We start from the raw sequence: 21,932 nt of genomic DNA on the forward strand, positions 1-21,932 counted from the left end.
CAAGGCTGAAGGGGATCAGCAAGGCCTCGACCCTTGGAGGGGAGTCCGTGGTGACCCTCAGCAGTCAGGAGAGACACCAGAAGCAGTTGCAGCCCCCCACAGGCAACCCACTGGCAGAAGGCACAGCAAGTTGCAGTGAGGTCCAGTAAGCACACCTGGACTGGTGCAAACCAGTTTATGCAAGGAGGGCACCAAATGTGCCCTTCAAAGCAAACCAGGTGCTTGGGGCAGCTACCCCTCCTAAGCCTTGTAACACCGATTTCTAAGGGAGAGGGTGTTACCTCCCTGTCCCACAGGAAATCCTTTGTTCTGCCTGAGCTGGTCAATCAGCAGAAGAGCAGAAGCCTGAGGGGCTGCAGCAGCTTCGGCTGCCTGGAAAACCCTAGAAGACTGGTAGAAGCATTACTGGGGGTCCTCTAAGAAGCACCCAAAGTGCATGGAATCATACAACCAATACTGGCAACAGTATTGGGGTAGGATTCCGACATGTTTGATACCAAGCATGCCCAGGTTCAAGGTTACCTTTGTAGCTGGACGCAGGTGACCTGTGTCCTCCCCGCACTTATGAAGTCTAGTGTAATGGAACTGGAGTTTGTAGGGGCACCTGTGCTCATGCAGGGGTGCCCTCACACACAGGGACCTGCACCCTGCCATCTGGCCTAAGAGGGCATACCTAAGGGGTGGCTTACAGTGACCTGGTGCAGTGACCTGTGGTGAAAGGGGGCATGCACCTTTTCACACAGACTGCAATGGCAGGCCTGCAGACACATTTTGCATGGGCTCCCATGGGAGGCATAATACATGCTGCAGCCCATGGGGAACCCCTGGTTCCCCCAATACCCTGAGTATCTAAGTACCATATACTAGGGCTTATAAGGAGGTACCAGTATGCCAATTGTGGGGTGTGCAAAGTCCTAGGCAACCACATTTAGAGGGAGAGAGCACAATCATTAGGGCCTTGGTTAGCAGGATCTGAGTGAAAACAGTCTAAGCATAGCAGGCAAAAAGTGGGGGTAACCATGCCAAAAAGAGGGTACTTTCATACACCCGATAACAAAATCAGAGGCCTAATCCATAATGCGGGTGTGCACTGGGGGGGAAGTAGGAGCGGCCTGTTTTAGCATGCTTTGAAACCTACTGAGTTGTGATCACTGCATTCAATAGGAGACTATGGTACCTGATGAGCACTAAATGAGAATCCCATGTATCTCAAAGCGTTCAATTTACTTCTATGAGGCCTTTTTTCTTCCTTGGGGATTTCCCAGTAATTCACTAATAGGTTTATATGACCATTTTCTAAAATGTGAGCAGCTAATTCTAAGAACACTCTGCTGTGATGAAATGCATTCCTTCCCCTCCTGCCTGAAGAGGTCTGGACTGAGTTCCACTTCTGAGCTACTGCACAGTCATGACTCAGGTCTATACTGCAATTCTGTTCAGCTCATGTTGGGAAAATGATAAAGGATAAAGTTTTGAATGCTTTTATCTTTATCAAGAGCGCAAACCAAGTGGGGTAAGAGCATAAGGACAAGGGCTTACCTAGCATTTAGAAAAGCAATAAAAACTTGCCTTTTACCCAAAGCATTTCTAAAGCTGTAGAGGAAGGTAAACGCTTTTCAGATCAAATTGACCAAAACCCTGTACGATGTTATCTAATGTTATGCCTACTGCACGACTACTTGTATGAGAAAATTATGGGAGGGTTCGGAACTCCGTCTGACTAATGTCCACTGACTAGCATGGTGTTCTAACTGTAGACTATACACCCATTGTCAACACCACCACCATAAACAACATTATCAACTCCTATTTGTTACTTACCTGAATATGTGGCTGTTTCCATCACTCACCACAACACCTGTGATTATGTAGCGAAACCTCCAGGTAACACACCTAGACTAAACCCAAACCTCAAGCATGCCACCCAATTTTTCCTTCAACATATGACAGCCTGCAACCAACAAACAACACACTTTTAAGCTTGCACCCGAAACGTACAAAGGAAACAGATAGAAAATCGGAGGAGTCCTCTGTCCTCGTCAGGCTTTTTGGAGCTGTATTCAAATTATACTTAAAGGGTAGTACCTTACTCAGCAATCAGTAAAAGCGATTTAAACTCTACAATGGGAAGGGAGAATATTGTATACGTACAATACTGCACATACAAAGTAGGGTTTTACACTATACAATACCACATTTCTAGAAAAGGTTAGGCAACAGTAAGACTGCTTCAGAAAAAAGATATGAACTTTTTATAAGAATGAACTATCACAGTGCTGTTTAATGTATGCACCAGGTAATTTATTTTCCTGTTTAATGTACGCACCAGGTAATTTATTTTCAGTCTATATGCATAGGTCCTGAAGTTAAGGGTGCAGCAAGCACTGGCAATGGCGCTACGTATGGCTTTTAAGTGTGCGTGCCTCGAGTCACTAGTGAAATTAGGTACTCAAAGAAATTGGCATACATGCACTCTGTCACTCAATCTTGCATTCATGCATCTATTCATTCACTCACTGGCTCATTCTTGCTTTTACCCAATTATCAATCCACAATAAAATGTATATTTAAACTTAACAAGCATATAGTAGATAAATGAAAAGTATAAATGTAGAGTAAAAGAAAACATGCAGCCACATAAACGTACTTAGTATATTTGCGCAATAAAAACAAATTAAAATACCAATTTGCAATGCTATCGTACATGGTGTACTGTTGTTTTAAAGTTCCAACATGGCTGCCTTGCTGACAAGCAACAAGTTGTCGATCTTCGAATGATAAAAAGACGGTAAACTATGAATTACACCATTCAAGGTGACTGCCCGAGCTTAGAAAAATCCCACCATTTAGATGAAATGAGATGCAGTGCCCTGTTCATTAAATGAGTGACAAGAAAGCGGTTCAGAAACACTGAATGGGGAACAACAGTATGTACTAAAAACAAATAAAAAGTCAGAAGGACAGAAATGAAAGGACCAATAAAAAGGAGAAAATGTGAAACTAACAGTCTTGCTAACCAACCCTGGCAATGAAGCACATTAGTTTTCAGGTAAAATGCTCTCACTAGCAGGGCTGAAGTGAACTGACCCACTGTCCTACGCTTTCATGGAAGAAAAAGTACTAATGACACAGAAAGACCCATGGCAGAATATGGCTGACAAAAAAGTGTGCGTGTGTTGGTTTGTTTTCTAATGATATTTTTTTAGTCCGTGGCAGCCAGCTAAACCTGACTGGCCCTCCGAATAGGGCCTAGCCAGGATTATCACTGTGCAAATCCTCTACTTTCTGTGTTTGTGAAATGAAGTAATCAAGACCAAAACGTGACTAGTACAGTGAACCTTACGATTCCATGAAACAAAACAGCTGTCTACAGGCTTTAACACAGTCTAATAAAGATCCACCATTAACTGTCTACTGGTTTTAACATCTACTTTGTATAATATACATCAGGCCTACTGTCTTTGCCATAAATTTTCCATATTAAACAGATCAGACCCACGTTCCCCAAGGAGACAATCAGCATGTAGCCTTTACCACTGACTTACCTCCATTACCAACGGAGGCCAAATAGACTGAGTGGTAAAACTTCCCAGAAGAAAGTCAACAAGCACACCATCATAAAATAAAATAAAAAAATCGAATCTACAAAAATATTGTTGGAAAAACAATATACCACTTTAAGGTGGCGTAGGCAAGGACTCTTACGGTGCAAACATTCACCCCTCTGGCTACAGGTTAACCAACACCAAAACCCTTGCCTAGCAAGGTAATATGTAAGATTCGATGTAATGAAATACCCCTCTATAGGCTTTTACACAATGATAAATAATTGTCCTTAAAGGTCTATTTGCTTTCACATATGCAATTCCCAAAAAGTCATGCCTAGTATCTTTCCCATAACCTTTTATAATTAGTAGATAAGACCTATGGCAGATGACAGAACTTTGGAAACTGGACCAACAGCATTGCTGTTTGTCACTATAATCAACTTGGGGTTTCTGTACCGCTCATATGCTTTCCCACAAGACAACCATCAGACATATGTTCATAAATGTTTACATATATATAAAATTCCATTTGGCAAAACAATTTACAACATTCCTAAGTGATGTTAACAAGAATCATCATAGTGCAAATCTTCTACTGTCAGTCCTTTTTAGAGGACGAAATTAACAACAAAGATTTTGCCTCATCGAATAACATGTATGATTTCTTCTAACAAAATACTTCTCTACATCATTCAACTCAAGGTAATAACAAACCACCCTTAAAAGCATACTGACTTTAACTAATGCTTTTCACAAAACATAAATTAAGCTTTTTGCTGTCATAAATTTCCATAATGAATAGATCAGACCTACGGCATCTAACAATTTTGCCAGTAAACCAGTACGATAGACAATATATTATCTAGTTATTTCAAATTAATTGTATTTTAACATACAATATTTTTTGTTTCATAATTCTTTATCATCACAAAAGTCAGAGGAGGAAAAATAAGCATTACACACCATTTCAGGTCCATAGCAGAGTCACACCGTGAATTGGTACAGAATGGCGAAAGAACCAAGTGGGAGCATGCACAGGATTGTGTTGCTGTTTCTTTACTACCGCCGTAAACTGTGTGTGGTCTCACCAAGATGCTGCTGGCATGTGTATGAGACTTGACAGTTTTTTTTTGCAGGTGAACGACTCTGTGTACTGTCAGGAAGGGGAGGTATAGTGGACAGCAGGGTTGATGGTGGGGGTCAGGGAAAGGACCAGGAGGGGGGTCAATTGTCTTGGGCCTGGAGTTTGCCAGAATGTCCACGTGAGTGATCGGACGCTGTGGTAGTCTGAATAGAGGGTAGTTGGGCGGATACCCTGTGCTCAGCTTGGGGTTTGGTGTTAACCGGAGAGGATTATGGCTGGGTGTAGGAAAAAGGACCACATCTGGAGAAAGGTTTATGTTCTATCTTGGAGATTATAGATAATGTGTTCATGAGAGGCAGCCTGGTACATGGCCGACAGCCATTCCTCGTGGGTGGGGGGTGGGGGGGGGGGGGGGTGTAGAAGTGTGCCAGTGATGGAGGATGCAGAGTTTTGCAGTGGCAAGGGACATGTGCAGGAGACCGGACTTAGGGTGGGAAAGGTTACTGGTATTCCCTGTATCATGTAGAAAAACCGTGGTGTGGGTAGGGGTATTCTGAGTGGCAGGGTTTTGCGCAGTGTGGCCTGAACAGAGGGGCAATCGCAGAGTATGTGCAAAAGGTTGCAGTGGGCTTGGGGTAGTAGGCCTGCCATGTGCAATCTCAGAGGGGACCACTGCCAGTCGTGTAATGTCTTGTAGAGGCAGAACTTCAGGCGGGCCTCCCGCACCCCTCAGTCAAGCGCTTTCAGAAGGTTGGCCCAATTCTCCTCCTCATATTCAGTTAGCAGTCTGTCCTGCCATTTCACATGAAGATTGGTGAGGAAAAGAGGTGCTTGCTTATGAGGATATAAATGCCTGACATGACTCGCCGGAAACCTGCTACAGGTTCTGAGGAAGGACACTACTGGAGAGGATGGAAAGGCTCAAGAGTTGTGGGCCTAAACATTGCCAGAGGCAGTGTGAGTTGGAGGTATCGCCATTCCCCTTGGGGGGAGGGGGGAGCAGTCCGAATTCCTCTCGGAGTGCTGTAAAAGGTTTGATGGTTCCTCTATCTAGGACTTGTTGGATACTACTGATGCCTGCCTCATGCCCTCCGGCCCAGTCCAGAGTTTTTCCCCCTATACAGAGGGCCGAATTCCCTTCACAACGGCGCATGTTCGTGTAGGCGGGGGTGCGCATTAAGGAGGCGGTGGGCTCGGTGCCAGGATCTTAACATTGCTTGTATGAAATGGTGGCACGTTGTGTCCAAGGGCCCTTATTACAGTACATCGGTTGTAGCCATGTCCACTGGGCCTTTATGTAATTCACTGATGCTACCCATAGAGGTGGGTCAGGTGTGCCAGAGAGCATGTAGGCCAATTGGAACAGGTGCAGGGCAGGAGCATAGTGCTCGACAGAGGGGAGGCCTATGCTGCTGCATGATCGGTGAGCCAGGAGTTTAGATCAGGCCAGGCGCGAGCGGTTGGACACCCCCAGGTGAAAGAGCCTTTGCTTGCATCCACGGAGCACAGCAGGGCCACTGGGACCAATAGAGGCAGCATGCCTAATACGTAAGTGAACCCTGGGAGGGTCACCATTTGTACTGACTATACTCTCTCCCACATGGAAAGGCTGAGGTGGGACCATATGTCTAAGACTAGTTTCATCCGAGCTAGCAGAGGAGCGATGTTTTCCATTATCATGTTTTCCAGGCCCCTGTTAACATAGATCCCTAAATATTTGAGTTGTGACGCGGTCAACAAAATGGATACCCAGCTATCGCGGCGCATGAGGTTAGACATGAGGGGGTCTAGGCCTCACTTTTATCCCAGTTCACCAGGTATCCTGAGAGCGATGCGGGAGGTCCGTGAGGGTGAAGAATATATTATCTGCGTATAGTAGATCTCGGAGGATCCACCACATATAGGGACATCCAAGAGTAGATGAAATTGACGGATAGCGGCTGCAAGGGGCTTCATTGCCAAAAAGAGCAATAGGGGTGGGACAGTGGACAGCCCTGCCGGGTCCCATGTCTGATTGGGAAGGGGTATGACAGGAAGCCACCATAATTGACCTGGGTTGTGAGGGAGACGTAAAGCCAGCGGACCTTGAAAATAAATCCTTCCCCTAGGCAAAATCGCTGCAAGGTCGTGAAGAGGTATCCCCATTAGATCCGGTCAAATGCCTTATCTGCATCCAAAGAGAGGACGAGTGCTTCTTCCTGTAGGTCCTTGTTGGACCAGAGGGTGTGTGCGAGGGTTCGAAGGTGATTTCTGGAGAGGCTCTGGGAACGAATCCCACCTGTGTGTGATGGATCAGGTTTGGGATCACCATGCAAAGGAAGGCTGCGAGGACGCTGGCACAGAATTTGAGGTCTCCGTTGAGCAGGGATATTGGCATGTAGCTTGCACTGTTGAGAGGGTCCTTGCCTTGTTTATGGAGGACTACAATCGCTGCCTTAATGGAAATGGAGCAGAGGGAACCCCCCTTGGGTGGCCTCACAGAAGGCATCACAGAGAGTATCAATTAAGTCCTTCTCTGTACATTTATAAACCGCAGGGAATCTGTGTTCCCCTGGAGATTTTTGGTGGGGAAAGCCAGAAAAGGCTAGCGTGATTTCGGTCTTGCTGATTTCACTATCTATATGGGCTATGCCAGTGTCATTGAGCCTGGGGAGATGGATGCTATCATAAAAGGCCTCTAGTTGGGCAGGGTCCGCTGTCATCTCTGGGGTATAGAGTGTCCGGTAGAAGGCAGCGAATTCATTAACTATTTCTTGTGGACGCGTGAGTGGGGAGCCATCCACAGAGCATATGGCAGGCATAGCAAGCGCTGCTTCTTGTTGGCACAACTGCAGGGCCAAGAGAGTCCTGCCTTCGCTCACTGTTCATAGTGACGGCCTTTTAGCATCCTGAGAGCATATTCAGCCTTGGTGATGCACATGACATTAAGGTCCATATGGTCCTTTTCCAGTCGGCACTGGGTGGCCAGTGCGGGCTGTGCCATATAGAGGTGTGTAAGTGTCGAGATTTCCGCTGCAAGGTATTTCTGCTAGGCCAATGTTTTTTGTTGTCCATGGCCACAACTTATAATATTTTAATACTAAACATATATTTTATGACTTTTAATTATATTTTAAAGTACCCAACCTTTATCCTCAAAACACATTATTTCCCATGAACAAAAACCACAAGAGCCCTAAAAATGCCCCACTCCTACTATACACTATCCTTAGATAAACCCCAAAAACTACTTACTCCCCATCTGCAGCACCCATTCCTAAGCCATAAAAAAGCCATGGCTACCCCTGTACACTAGCCATACGTTAGCCTTAAATTCTCCTCCTACCCCCTATGTGCTACTCATTTTAGAATCCTAAAAAACTCGAACTCTTGGTTACCCTTACACACTACCCATCCATGAGTCCTAACAACTCTCCATAAAACATCTAAATATCCCTATACAAAACCTAAAAAAAAAAAAAAATCTATATACCCATATATTATATTTTTATAATGACTTACTTTACATGTATTTGTAAAAAATATTTATACAATTAATTTAATTTAAAAATAATTTAAATTATTACAATTTTAAGTGACATGAGTAGCTATATATGGAAAATGTCACTTACCCAGTGTACATCTGTTCGTGGCATGAGACGCTGTAGATTCACATGCTGTGCATTATCCTGCCATCTAGTGTTGGGCTCGGAGTGTTAAAAGTTGTTTTTCTTCTAAGAGGTCTTTTCGAGTCACGAGACCGAGGGACTCCTCCCTTTCGGCTCCATTGCGCATGGGCGTCGACTCCATCTTAGATTGTTTTCCCCACAGAGGGTGAGGTAGCAGTTGTGAATATACTAAAAGTGACCATGCAATGGAGTAAGTATGTATGTACGTAATGTGTATTAAAATAGTATTTATTAACAAATGTACGAATTTCATTCAACTTATAACGTCTACAGGCTCCCGGGGAGGTGGGAGGGCGCATGTGAATCTGCAGCGTCTCATGCCACGAACAGATGTACACTGGGTAAGTGACATTTTCCGTTTGATGGCATGTGTAGCTGCAGATACACATGCTATGCATAGACTAATAATCAGTAATCTCCCCAAAAGCGGTGGCTTAGCCTGTAGGAGTTGAAGTTGTCTGAAATAATGTTCGTAATACAGCCTGTCCTGCTGTGGCTTGTTGTGTTGTTAACACATCTACACAGTAATGTTTTGTGAATGTATGAGGTGTAGACCATGTGGCTGCCTTACACATTTCTGACATAGGTATGTTTCCTAGAAAAGCCATTGTGGCGCCTTTTTTCCTAGTGGAATGCGCTCTTGGTGTAATAGGTAGATCTCTTTTTGCTTTAATATAGCAAGTTTGAATATATTTCACTATCCATCTGGCAATGCCTTGCTTGGAAATAGGATTTCCTGCATGAGATTTTTGGAAGGCTACAAACAATTGTTTTGTTTTGCGAAACTGTTTTGTTCTGTCAATGTAATACATTAGTGCTCTTTTTATGTCTAATGTATGTAAGGCTCTTTCGGCTACTGATTCTGGTTGTGGAAAGAAGACTGGGAGTTCCACTGTTTGGTTTAGGTGGAATGGTGATATAACCTTTGGTAAGAATTTGGGATTTGTACGGAGAACCATTTTATGTTTATGTATTTGTATAAAGGGATCTTGTATCGTGAATGCTTGTATCTCACTCTTCTAAGAGATGTGATAGCTATTAGGAAGGATACCTTCCAAATTAAGTTTTGCATTTCACAAGAGTGCATGGCTTCAAATGGTGGTTCCATGAGTCGTGTTAATACAATATTAAGGTTCCACGAAGGTACTTGGTGGTGTTCTCAGTGGTATGATTCTCTTTAATCCCTCCATAAATGCTTTGATAACTGGGATCCTAAAAAGCGATTGTAGCCGGTTGTCTTCCGACACGGCTCCAGCATCCGAGTGGCGCTGTTCGCGCGGCCGCGAGATTAGCGTCACTTGTTGCCCTGACGATCGGGGGGCCGGCGTCGCTGCAATGACCCCAGATTTCCGTATCCGGGGAGCAGAAAGAGAGAGGACGGACAAAACCGGGTGTCAGAGGAGCCGGACGCGGCTGACTTCAAGACGGAAGAAATCACGGAGACGGAGAGCGGAGACCAGGAGGAACCCAAGACAAATGCAGGAACCACTGACGATTCGAGGGACAAAGAAGGCACAGAGAATCGAGAACGGAGTGAGGAGACGCTGAAAAGCCACCACGTCCCAGGAGCGGCGTGGCTCACCAAGGTACAGTCCTTTCTGAGGGACAACCAGCTATTGAAACGGGAAAAAGGGGGCAGGAGGGGAAGAGGGCAGGGACGGGGAGAAAGGGGTTGGAGAGGGGAGCAGCTGGGAGGAGACAGGGAATTAAGGAGAGAAGGAAGGACTCTGAGACGCAGGTAAGTGATAGGGTGTATTTATTTAAAGGTTCTTATAATTTTCAGTGTATTTGTGTCCTCTTAGTCCGTAATCTTTCTTTGTCTTTCTCCCCGGATACGGAAATCCGGGGTCATTGCACCGACGCCGGCCCCCCGATCGTCAGGGCAACGAGCGACGCTGATCTCGCGACCGCTCGAACAGCGCCACTCGGATGCTGGAGCCGTGTCGGAATACAACCGGCTACAGCGATGTTGAATGTGTAATCTGCAGATAGGCAGATATTGCTTTGAGATGTATTTTAATAGAAGAGAATGCTAGTTTAGACTTTTGTAAGTGTAATAAGTAACTTACAATGTTCTTTGCGGAAGCATGTAGTGGTTGAATTTGATTATTGTGGCAGTAGTAAACAAATCTTTTCCTTTTGTTTGCATAACAATGTCTTGTAGTAGGTTTCCTAGCTTGTTTAATGCCCTCCATACATTCTTGTGTAAGGTCTAAGTGTCCAAATTCTAAGACTTCAGGAGCCAGATTGCTAGATTGAGCAATGCTGGATTCGGGTGTCTGATCTGTTGTTTGTGTTGAGTTAACAGATCTGGCCTGTTTGGTAATTTGACGTGAGGTACTACTGATAGGTCGAGCAGTGTTGTGTACCATGGTTGGCGAGCCCAGGTTGGCGCTATGAGTATTAGTTTGAGTCTGTTTTGACTCAGTTTGTTTACCAGATAAGGAAGGAGTGGGAGAGGGGGAAAAGCGTAAGCAAATATCCCTGACCAACTGATCAATAACGCATTGCCCTTGGACTGAGGGTGTGGGTACCTGGACGCGAAGTTTTGGCATTTTGCGTTTTCTTTTGTTGCGAATAGGTCTATGTTTGGTGTTCCCCAGCGTAGAAAGTAATCTTGTAGGATCTGGGGATGAATTTCCCATTTGTGTGTTTGTTGGTGATCTCGACTGAGATTGTCGGCTAACTGGTTTTGAATGCCTGGGATGTATTGTGCTATTAGGTGAATGTGATTGTGAATTGCCCAATGCCAAATTTTCTGTGCTAAGAGACACAGTTGTGACGAGTGTGTCCCTCCTTGTTTGTTGAGGTAATACATTGTTGTCATGTTGTCGGTTTTGACGAGAATATGTTTGTGGGCTATGGTTGAAATGCTTTCAATTCTAGAAACACTGCCAACAGTTCTAAATGATTTATGTGCAGTTGTTTTTATTGATTGTCCCATTGTCCCTGTATACTGTGCTGGTTGAGGTGTGCTCCCCACCCCATCATGGAAGCATCTGTTGTGATCACGTATTAAGGCACTGGGTCTTGGAATGGCCGCCCTCGGTTTAAATTTATAGGGTTCCACCACTGAAGCGAGAAGTGTGTCTGGCGGTCTACCAACACTAGATCTTGGAGTTGACCCTGTGCTTGTGTCCATTGTTTTGCTAGGCACTGTTGTAAGGACCGCATGTGTATTCTTGCGTTTGGGACAATGGCTATGCATGAAGACATCATGCCTAGAAGTTTCATTACAAACCTCACTTGGTAGTGTTGGTTTGGCTGCATGTTTAATGTTATATTTTGGAATGCTTGTACCCTTTGCGGACTTGGAGTGGCAATAGCTTTCTGTGTGTTGAGTGTTGCTCCCAAGTATTGTTGTATCTGGGATGGTTGTAGATGTGATTTTTGGTAATTTATAGAAAACCCTAGTTTGTGTAGAGTTTCTATAACGTACTGCGTGTGAAGAAGACACTGTTGCTGAGTGCTGGTTTTTATTAACCAATCGTCTAAGTATGGGAATACGTGCATGTGCTGTCTACTTATATGAGCGGCTACTACTGCAAGGCATTTTGTGAATACCCTTGGGGCTGTTGTTATCCCGAACAGTAGCACCTTGAATTGATAATGCACGCCATGGATTACAAACCTTAAGTATTTCCTGTGCGAAGGATGTATGGGTATGTGGAAATATGCATCTTTGAGATGTAGTCCTGTTTTTTGAGCAAGGGAATCACATCTTGAAGTTGGAAGTGATCTGATTTGATGTAGAGATTCAACGTTCTGAGGTCTAGTATGGGTCTCAACGTTTTCCCTTTCTTTGGAATGAGGAAATATAGTGAGTAGACACCTGTTCCTTTTTGATGGTTGGGTACTAATTCTATTGCTTGTTTTTGTAACAATGCTTGGACTTCTAGTTGTAACGGGTCTAAGTGTTGTTTGGACATATTGTGTGCTCTTAGGGGCACATCTGGTGGGAAATGTATGAATTCTATGCAATAACCATGTTGGATAATGGCTAGGAACCATGCGTCCGTAGTTATGTTTGTCCAGTTTTTGTAGTATGCAGTAAGTCGCCCACCCACTGGTGTTAAGTGTTTGGGGTTTGTGACATTGAATTCACTGTTTGGTTGGACTGGTTTTAGGGCTTTGGAATTTTCCCCTTGCTCTTGGGAATTGTCCACCCCTGTATGAGCCTCAAAACCCTCCTCTCTGGTACTGTCCCTGATAGGTGGGTCTGGTTTGTGAGGCTAGTGTTTGTGTACGAAACCCCCCTCTAAATTGTGGCTTTCTAAATGTGCCTCTGCTTTGTGGGGAGTAGAGCGTGCCCATGGCTTTGCCCGTGTCTGTGTCCTTCTTTAATTTCTCAATTGCCGAGTCCACCTCCGGCCCAAACAATTGTTCCTGGTTGAAAGGCATGTTTAACACAGCTTGCTGGATTTCCGGTTTAAATCCTGAGCTCCGTAACCATGCATGCCTGCGAATGGTTACCGCAGTATTGACTGTCTGTGCTGCTGTGTCTGCTGAGTCCAATGCGGACATTATCTGGTTGTTGGAAATTGCTTGTCCTTCTTCAACAACCTGTTGGGCAAGTTTCTGGTGTTCCTTGGGCAAGTGCTGTATAATGTGTTGCATCTCGTCCCAGTGTGCCCTGTCTTAGCGAGCCAGTAGAGCTTGCGAGTTGGCGATCCGCCATTGATTGGCTGCCTGTGCTGCCACTCTTTTGCCCGCTGCATCGAACTTCCTGTTCTCTTTGTCAGGCGGTGGTGCGTCTCCTGACGATTGAGAGTTTGCCCTCTTTCTTGCTGCTCCCACGACCACCGAATCTGTGTCAGTTGCTGTGTTATAAACACAGGGTCCGTTGGGGGAGGTTTGTATTTTTTCTCCACCCTAGGCGTGATAGCCCTTCCTTTCACTGGGTCCTGGAAGACTTGTTTTGCGTGCTTGAGCATGCCTGGGAGCACTGGCAGACTTTGGTAGGAACTGTGGGTGGATGCCAAGGTGTTAAATAGGAAGTCATCCTCTATTGGCTCCGAATGCATTGCTACATTGTGGAATGTAGCTGCCCTTGATAATACCTGCATGTATGCAGTGCTGTCCTCTGGAGGTGACGGCCTTGTCGGGTAACAATCTGGACTGTTGTCAGAGACCGGTGCATCATGTAAGTCCCATGCATCCGGGTCATCCTGTGTCATCCCTGTATGTGTTGGTGACTGCATTGGGGGTGTTGTTACCGGGGACAGCTGTGGTGAATGTAGTGGAGAAGGCTGTGGTGAAAACCTTGGTGGTGGTGTTTTATCTCTTGCCACCTTTGTCTTTGGCTGCATTTCTGACTGCTGAAATGCCAGCTTTCTTTTAATTTTAATTGGAGGAAGAGTTTGTATTTTACAAGTCTCTTTCTGGATATGCAGCCTCCTTTGGGTATGGTCTGGTTCCCCCATACTTATTTCCTGCTCAAATCTATGTTCATGCATTTGGCTGGAAAGTCCTTGCTCTTCCGTGTAAGAGCCTAATTTCGGCTCAGAGGCTGCTTTTTTCGGTACCGAAGGTTTCAAAACAGTCTTTTTCGGTTCATGCATTTGGCTGGAAAGTCCTTGCTCTTCCGTGTAAGAGCCTAATTTCGGCTCCGAGGCTGCTTTTTTCGGTACCGAAGGTTTCGAAACAGTCTTTTTCGGTTCCGAGGTAACTTTTTTCACCTTCGGTGTGTCGAACTCTCAGTGCCGAGATCGTTCGGAGCCTGAATCTCGACCGGAGTTGGATGTCTTCTGCAGTTGTGAAGCCTTTTTCGGTACCGATGGTTGGTCACCGTGTTTTCGATGAGTTAAGCCATGGCCTGCTAGCGGTGGCATCCCCTTGGCCTTTATGATATTGGAGTGAGTCTTGGATGGGGCAATTTTACTCACAGTTTTCTGCGTTGTCCCCGTTTGCTCACTTTCGGAGTCGTCTGAGTCCGTTCCCTGGATGGAGATTCTTTCCTCCTCTTCGACGTCGATCTGTTCTCTTGGTGTCTACACCATTTGTAGTCTTTTGGTTCTTCGATCGCGTAGTGTCTTTTTCGATCGAAATGCCCGACGGGCCTCGCAAGTATCCTCCCTGTGTTCCGGTGATAGACAAAGATTACAGACCAAGTGTTGGTCTGTATAAGGATACTTCGCGTGGCACTCCGGACAGAAGCAGAAGTGGGTCCGGTCCATTAGTTTCGACGATGGACGCAGTCGGGCCAACCATGCCCCGCTAAAGAGTGGAAGCCCCGAAGGGCCGCCGGAGCGCTTCTACTATCGGCGTCGATATACTAACACTAAACCGGTACAGAGCGCAAACAATACCGTTGAATATTGATATTGATATTTAGCTAACTTTCCCGATTCGAAATACGGAGCGAAGAGGAACACGTCCGAACCCGATGGCGGAAAGAAAACAATCTAAGAGGGAGTCGACGCCCATGCACAATGGAGCCGAAAGGGAGGAGTCCCTCGGTCCCGTGACTCAAAAAGACTTCTTCGAAGAAAAACAACTTGTAACACCCCGAGCCCAACACTAGATGGCAGGATAATGCACAGCATGTGTATCTGAAGCTACACATGCCATCGAACACAGATATATATTAGCGGATACAAATGTGTATACACACACACACAGTTAAGGCTAAGGCACTTAAAAAAAAAAAAAAAAAAACTATGGGCTAACATTCCAGTACAAAACTGAAACTCTAAACTCGATATAAAGATTCCCATAGTATTTACCTATGATGTGATAAGTAACCAGGTCAACTGCGATATAATGGTAAGAAGCCATGGCTTTTTGCCATCACAACATCATCCTACTGCATTGAAGATGAGCTTTACCACAAAGCAACCATCATGGATACAATCGCAAAATTACAAACATACAAAAAATGTAAGTTGTCACAACAAGACACTCCTAAAAGCAGTTAAGGATGATGATCACAGTGAAAATCTTCTAAACAAAGGTTAGCAGGAAGCTTTAACATATGCTTTTCACGATAAATAGGGCAGCCTCTCTGCCTTTGTTGTAAGTTATCAGAATAAAGAGGTTCGTCCTACAGCTTTGATTGTTGGCTTGTCATCACAGCCAACTCAGTGCTGCTGTATTTAGCATAAGCTTTCCAGCAAGGAAAAAAGTGCTATACAAGCACTCTTTTGCAGTAAAAGCCCGACTCCTTTCTGGCCAATCAAATGCTGTGCCCAAGGCAATCACCTTGTGGGTGGAGATAAATAATCTAAGTAGTATTTTTGAAAGCTTTATTTCTGTTAGTCACGTTAGACTGCCTGAGCTCTCATGCTAGACCCAGGAAAGGACGCAAGCAGTCAAAGTAAGAGAGAGGCCTTGATCCGATAGGTGAAATCAAAAACACAACCACTACATCGGAGCTTGGAGAAAAAAGGTTAACAGAAAACCAGGATAGTCAGTGTGGTCAATACAAAAGGATGTAGCTGCAGAATATAGTAGCTACATCAAAGAACAGTATTGATCTATGAAAACAGGCGGAGAAGCCCGCAAAGGAACTAATGTCAAATTTCAATATTTTGAAAAAGAACATTTACACTGTACATTATACGTTCCATCACTTGTTCCATTTGAATCACTTTTTTCTGAAAGCTTTCATTGCACACAGTAGTCAACAGCAAGCAGAAGTGGAAACCAGAACAAACAACGAGTTTTCATTAGAGGGAAATGAGTTGGAGGTTCCACCCATTGCGAAATACAATATCCGCAGTAAGCAGGTGTTGCCTTCAAAATGTAACATACTTTCAATTAACTTTATTTAACTTCGGCTGCTTTAAAAAACGCACTATAATGTTAGCTTTTCTTTATGGGGGAAATGAGGGCAATTGAAGACTACCCATTAATAATAATTAACTGGATATGGTAAAGGCGCTAGCAAAGGAAATCATGCCTTAAGTTGTTTAGCTTTTTTGTACATCAAAATGCGCAAACAGAACATCTCTTGAGCACTGGAGAAGGTAGCATTTCTGAAACAATGAAGCTTACTGTACACTGCAGATGCCTGCCATGCCTGGTCCCTGGTACATTTCTCACCTGGGATATGGGCCTACACTTGACGAGGCCTCAGGATGCCATAAGCAGGTAAGCAGTTCTCGTTAAAGCTTAGTGCAGGAGTGTGCATGGATGTTCTGGCCACTCCCAAGGCTCTCTGACTCCAGACAAGTGGTGACAAACAAAACCTGTCCTTCATATGTGCCACATTCCTGTGCTCACCGTTACCCGAGAATAATTTTCAACATGCGGATTCTAAGATCACACTACACAATTATTATTGAGACGACCTGAAGTGAACAGGGGCTGGCTGAGGAAGTCAATGTCTGTAGGAATATTTGTGAGTGCAAACACTGACCTCACTGGGGGAGTGAAACAGCATTCCACAACTAAAGGAAAAGCTGGATTCAAGAGAAGGGGGAAAGGACAGAAACTGTTGTGTTTGCGAATTTAAGAAGCAGCGCATGTTTTAATTGTGCAAAAGCTATATCAGTGTGTACCGCTCCATGTCAGCAGAACTTCAAGTCGACATCACATGCCTACCGAAGCACACTCCTGTGCCACTATGCAATCCTTAGGGACCAAAAACGTCCTTTACTACAATGGGAGACAGCAATGTTTCCTCTGAAAAAGAAAGGGGCACCCCCTTCACAATACCAAGTGATCCCCATAAGTCACCACCTTCCACACGGGTCACATCACTGACCTCCCACATGAGCCATGAAATCAGAACTAGAAGCTGCTTCCAAACTAGCCCTGAAAGAGGCGAAGACTGGGCACGAGAAACACTCCTATTGTCCGGTAAGTGCCATCTTGCAATGGATATTTGCTATGGGTCCCTCCCCCACATTTAAAAAGATAAATCTCAATTTACAATACAATGGTCAGAGCAGAATCAGGAACCAAAACGTCCTGTAAATAGAATATTAGGCTTTCAAAAATATAAGACGAGAGGCCCCATTTCAAAGTCTTCACATTGTCTATAACATGTTTCACTGGAAACGTCTGGGGTGGCAGCGTCTGCTTACTAGTGTATTTAAAATTACAGAGGAATGCAAAAGACAATTAATTTTTTCCACATGGAGATGATCTAAAAGTACCCCTCAAAGCCCATTCAACTATAACCCATAATGATTTGGCAATCACTAAAATATCTTCTGTCTGTGAAATGTGCTCTTCAAATGTATTTTCAGGGTTGAGATAATGGATACAGGGAAGCTTTCAAAGATACGTGCAGGAAACAAAGTTTGCACTGAAATTGAAATGGCTCATGGTAAACATGTTTAACTTTAGTGTGAAACTGGTTTTTTTTTTTACTCAAACAGTGACTTAAGCCTGTGGACAGAGATGCAAGAAGCCTCACTATACTGATGATGATACTAAGATCATGGGTATCAAATCTCAGGATACCGGAAGTAAAAGAGAATAATGGTTTGGCATCTGTGCTATTAGGAGGTTATAGGAGCCTGTCAGTTTTGGGTGTGAAGCACAGTCTCATATTAGCAACTGAGGGCCTCATTACGATGAAGCAGCTGCAAGAAAAAGACTGCCACTAATTGAGGTCTTTTACCCGGCCTATTAGGAGTTTTACTGTTGGGCCAGTGGGTGAAAACACTGTTTCCGCCCGCTGGGCCAACGGAAAACTCACCACAACATTGACGCCGGCTTGTAATAGAGCCAGCGGCAATGTTGTGGTGCATCTGGTGTGATGGCAACTGCAGCGCATTTCACTGCCCGTAATTCGGGCAGTAAAATGTGTGACGGGGCTGTCCATGGGGGCCCCTGCACTGCCCATGGCAGGTGCATGGCCAGTGCAGAGGTCCCATGGGGCCCCCAACACCCCCTTTCCACCAGCCTTTGCATGGCGGTGAGACTGCCATTCAAAGTCTGGCGGAAAGGGGACACTTAATCCCCAGGGTAGCGCTGCCCTGGCAGATTGAGACTGCCGAGACCACCAGGCTGTCGACAGGCAGCAACCTAGCGGCGCCGGCGGTCGGACCGTGACACATCTGCCACAGTAATAATAGGGCTGTCGGACCCCCCTGTCTGCAGCAGTCCAACAGCCATCGCAAGTAATGAGGGGCCTGAGTGTTGGTTTCCCAGACAATAAATCTAGAAGGGATTTTATGGGTGAGAGCACAGGATCCAAGTGTTCACAATCAAGAATAATTATCTTTGTTTTGACACACAAAGTTATAATTTGAATAAACACCAAGTTCATTCTTATGATCCCTTCAGATTTTAAGCCAATTTGTACTGCACTTTCTATTTCAAAATGCTTCTTTAGTAGAAGAGTGGTCCCTCCATTTCCTAAACACATGATGCTGTCTCAAATTGTACACTAACCAAAACAAGAACATTAGACTCTAAGACCAATTTTTTATTTCCTTGGGTCACCCAGTGAAAACAACTAGAATTTCTAGATCATGTTGACTTGAATTATTTTCTGAAGTGCTAAGGCCAATTGCCCACTCTAAGAGAAGGGTGTCCACCACAGTCGCCTTAAACGCAAGGGGACCGTTCCTTAACATCTGCAGAGCTATTACATGAGAAAGAGCAGAAAATGTTTACTTAGCACTACATCCTGAAGAGAAATGTGGCTCATGAATATGTTGTACAACAGGTCTTGACAGCATGTTTTCTTAATATAAGCTACTTATCCATATAGCTCTTCCAATAAATATTATATGTATTACGCGCTGCCTACTTATTCCAATCCAGTCATGTGTATCTAAGAAAGATACAATGCTGGAAAAAAACTAAAAATCGCAAGAAAGAGGATTTACAACTGCAAAATATTACTCTGTCATTTGCAAAACTACTTTTACGGGTTAGAATGTTCTTTATAACCGTTAAAACGGGTCTGTCAACCCATTACCAATTGTAATAAGAAGAGGTGTGGAAGGGGCATATGTGTATGACTTTAGTTACTTACCCGTCTCTACATTTCTCCAAGTTTGCTATATTTGAAAGCTTCAAATCAGACTCCACCACCTCCTTGCACCTCCCACCCCCCTTTTGTGGGACTGATCCCTGGACATTAAGCTTATAAATTTATATTGTGAAAACTAAGGGGGTCATTCTAACTTCGACGGGCGGCGGAGGCCGCCCGCCGAAGTTCCCCCACCAAAAGACCGCGGAGGGTATTTTGGGATTTGCCCTGGGCTGGCGGGCGGCCGCCAAAAGGCCGCCCGCCAGCCCAGGGCAAATCAACCTTCCCACGAGGACGCCGGCTCAGAATTGAGCCGGCGTAGTGGGAAGGTGCGACGGGTGCTGTTGCACCCGTCGCGTATTTCAGTGTCTGCATAGTAGACACTGAAATACTGAGTGGGGCCCCCAGGGGCCCCGCGGCACCCCCTACCGCCATCCTGTTCCTGGCGGGAGACCCGCCAGGAACAGGATGGCGGTAGGGGGTGTCAGAATCCCCATGGCGGCGGAGCGGGCTCCGCCGCCATGGAGGATTCTGCAGGGCAGCGGGAAACCGGCGGGAGACCGCCGGTTTCCCGCATCTGACCGCGGCAGAACTGCCGCGGTCAGAATGCCCTTAGGAGCACCGCCAGCCTGTTGGCGGTGCTCCCGTGGTCGGTGACCCTGGCGGTCACCGACCGCCAGGGTCAGAATGACCCCCTAAGTTACTATAATTTGTAAATGGATTTGCGGGCTGACTACACTTGCCTCAATAACAGAATTCTGGACAGTTTACGAGTTGATTAAGCTACTTTAAAAACATTATTGGTTCCCTAGAGGATGGTTAGCTTACGGCTAAAATGACAGAGCACTTCAAAGTAGACAACGGGGAATGCCTGTAAGAATCGACTGCTGAATAACTGACAACAACTTCATCACCAGCAGCTGCAAGCAAGGGAAAAAATCACAATCTATTCTCAAACATAATACAAGGTACAGATATTCGAAATCTAAGTTGAATAAGAGCTATCACAGAGAACAGAAGAACACTACTCTGAATCGTGAAGCTCTGGGAGACGTCGGGCCTAAAATCAACTGTGGGAAGTCAATGCTAGTGCCTGTACGGAGGGGAAGAGGTTATGGACTGTGTGTGGGTGAATCCTCTTTGTGGGTGGCTGATGATAGTTTTTGCTATTTAGGCATGATGGTGGCCCTCACCTTATTAAGGTACCGGAAACTTAATGCTGCCCGACTGTTGGCCAGGGCACGGTGATAAATGTAGGAATTGTACAAGCTGCCGCTCTCGATAGCAAGACGTGGGGTGCTCTTTAGGGTGGTGCTCTTCCCTTGTTTTTTATATGTTTTACAGCATCAACCCCACCCAATACCGCCTACTTTCTTGACTGACCTGCAGGCACCTTTCACCAGTTTCTTGTGGGTGGGAAAAATGCCCAGAGTATCTTTTGAGGAGTGTCAGCTCTCTTCGTTTGAGGAGGAGTTAGGGTGGGCACATATTAGATTACACTACTGGCCTTCACAGTTGGTCAATATCAATGACTGGTTATGAGCAGAGATAGGGGACACAACTCAGGGGCAGGAGCAGGAACTGCTGCACCCATACGGTTTACTTCCTTTGCTAAATAGCAGGAGACCCCCTCACTCACTGCCAGCTGTCACCCAGGTCACTATTCACTGCTGGAATGTGAATCTTCGCACATGAAACGGCACAGTACTCTTACAGGGGTGACCCTCCCACCCCTGGCCCCTCCCACCCCTGCCCACCCCCATCCCCCCCACCCCCTGCCAGACCGCCATTAGTATATCTATGCTGGGAGACATCTAGAGGGAAGGGCGCATGCGGTCATTCCAAAAGCAGGCAGCGGAGTTCAACTTGCACTCCTCTCAGTTCTACAGGTACCTTCAACTGCAACATGTTCTGTAGGGCTACAAGGTGTACCTTTACATCCTCCCGGAATTTAACCCGCTAGAATGTAAATTTGTAACTGATGAGGTGGGCATGGGGGTCCTTTTGCGCTTATAAAAATCCCTACTTGCTAACACAGCAGTCCTCATGAAGACCCAGAGGACAAGGTGGAAGGAGAACATGGAGGCCTTTGACAGTGAGGAGTGGACTGAGGTAAAAATGGCCTCTTAGATACTGGCTATCTCTGTGCACTTCAGCCTAATCCAGTTTAAGTATTTTCATTGGATTCACTACTCGCCAGCACTCCTAGGGTGCACTGGGTTTGCCTAGGGGCCTGACTGTCTCTAGTGTTGTCACTCTCCAGGCTCCCACGTACAGTGGCCACAAACATATGCGCAGATTTCGGGCCTGTGGACAAGATTTAAGGGTCCTATGAACTGATTGTGAAATTAGGGCTCGCTCTGTGTCAATTCACTTATCAATGGACTGGAGACTGCATTTTGTGTCTTGCACTTGAAAGTGGGTCCTGAGAGCCTGAGTTCTGTCATTGTTTCAGTTGTGATATCAAAACAAAATGTGTTATAAGAAAATTAAGTTTTAGCTCCACAAGGTAGGTATTGTAAACATTGTTAAAATTAAGCCAGTCAAATAGCTGGTTATGCTCAACTGAATACAAAAAATAATTTTCTCAAATTTTACCAAATCTGAAAGCCTAGAATTTGAGTTTCAAGCCAACTGTTGCTTACTCTGAAAATGAAAGGTAACAGAAGAACATGTCCAACAGGTCCATGTCCAGCTTT

The 21,932-nt window shown here is 45.2% G+C and overlaps 1 protein-coding gene across 1 annotated transcript in view; it reads right to left on the minus strand.

The window, feature by feature from the left end:
• AP3D1 (adaptor related protein complex 3 subunit delta 1) overlaps window positions 1–21,932 on the minus strand; it is a 437,106-nt gene that overhangs the window by 339,864 nt on the left and 75,310 nt on the right. The gene's annotated exons all lie outside the window — the stretch shown is intronic.

The sequence above is a fragment of the Pleurodeles waltl genome, chromosome 12 (genome assembly GCF_031143425.1).
Source record: "Pleurodeles waltl isolate 20211129_DDA chromosome 12, aPleWal1.hap1.20221129, whole genome shotgun sequence".
NCBI lineage: Eukaryota > Metazoa > Chordata > Amphibia > Caudata > Salamandridae > Pleurodeles > Pleurodeles waltl.